The sequence below is a fragment of the Penaeus monodon genome, chromosome 21, assembly GCF_015228065.2.
Source record: "Penaeus monodon isolate SGIC_2016 chromosome 21, NSTDA_Pmon_1, whole genome shotgun sequence".
Lineage (NCBI taxonomy): Eukaryota > Metazoa > Arthropoda > Malacostraca > Decapoda > Penaeidae > Penaeus > Penaeus monodon.
The window spans coordinates 17,114,751-17,116,473 of NC_051406.1; the positions used below are offsets into that span (position 1 = coordinate 17,114,751).

Below are 1,723 nucleotides of genomic sequence, written 5' to 3' on the forward strand. Positions count from 1 at the left end.
CTACAATGATGGTGTAAAGAAACTCCTGATTGGGCTTACTTTTTAAGGCATTAGCCAAAAAATTGTTATTTAATGCAATCCATTACAAAACAAACTGATTAAGGGCAGATGCCTCTGCCCTAAAAAATTAATTTTAAGTACCAAGTGAGATGTATTTGAAAGGTTAATGAATCTTAAAAGAAAGTTGAAGCAAAAGAAGATTATATCAAGATTAATCAGATTTATGAATTTAATATTGAGGAGAAATGTTAAAAAGAGAAATGTAACTATAATCCTCCCACACTGAATAAAAGATAGAGGTAATTTTGCCTTAGCTGTGGGATGGGATTTTGGACCTTGCTGAGAGATTTTGGGCCCTTTCAAAATTCTTCTACTCAGAGGTATTTTTTGTGTTTTTATAGGCCATTTTGTTGGTTTTCTCTATGTATGAACTGTTTTTAGTTTTGAATATTTTCCACACTTTTCTCCAGTTTGCATCCTGAATATTGTATGAGAGGGATTTTAAGCCTGTACCCTAGGTAAGATTTTTTGTCTTGTATGGCATCTTGTTCATGTTTTTTTTTTTTTAACCCAAAATAAAATTTTGTGGGAATTTTTTTTTTTTTATTTAGACATTATTAACACTTCAAAAATTAATATATACTAGCTCTGTATTTTATCAAAGACCCCATGATTAGAGAGATACATAATATAAGTAAATCAGTTTTAAAATCAGCATACACTGCTCTGGGGTTGACCAAGTGTAAAATTCCTCTTTCAGTTCCTTTCATGCTATAAAAAAGTTGATATCCAGGGTTAAAAATAAACTCCTTTTTGCACTCTTTATTGATCAGCTTTAAAATAAATGGTTTTTAAATGGTAACAATTACAATTTTTTTTTTACTTTTTATATCTGTTTAGAATTCAGTTTTCCTCTACACTGAAAGTTGCTTAAAACCCAGATTATATGAGAGACTGGATAAAAAAAAGCAGAACTTTTGGTTTAAAAAGGGATTGCAAAACACCTTTTAGATTCATTCGGCACCAAATCTTAACCCAACTAATCATGTACATAAACTTTGTTAAAAAGTGCAGCAAGTTTTAAACCCCTCATTTTCTAAAGCATGCAATTATCTAGAATTTATTTTTACATATAAAAAAATAAATCATTTTTCTGTAACTTTTTTTATCCATCCCTTTTAAACCCTTTATCAAAAAATTGATAAAATTAAAAACTTAGTAAAGGGTTCACCGCAAAGTTAAAATTTTTCTCATGGAGGAAATGAGGTTCAAACTAACTTTCATATATAGTAATTTCTTTTATTATTTCAAAGCTTTATATGATGGAAATCCAAGAGCACCTCTCACAAAGAATTTACAAAAAAAAGTAATAAATAACTAATCTAGAAAATTCAAAAACACATATCTCAATTTCTTTCAAAAAAATATTTTCCAAATTTTATTACCCCTTCAACTAAAGCAGAACTTGCAAAAAAAGTTTTCCTGTTACATATACATCCCCACGTCCACAATTCCAGGCGAGGGTAAAGAAAACATTTATATGAAAAAAAGTTATATGAGAAAGAAATAAGCATTGGAAATACATCTTTTTTAAAAAAAAATAATCTTCACCCCTCAATATTTTTATTTCTCTTCTTTTTAAATGTCTGCTGATTCATACTTTTCAAAAGAAAATATGGATTAGTATATAAATGCAATAGTATTCAATCCAATGGGAAACCAA

General features: G+C 28.5%; 1 pseudogene; it reads right to left on the reverse strand.

Moving 5' to 3' along the window:
* LOC119586278 overlaps positions 1–1,723 on the reverse strand; it is a 34,136-nt pseudogene that overhangs the window by 27,988 nt on the left and 4,425 nt on the right.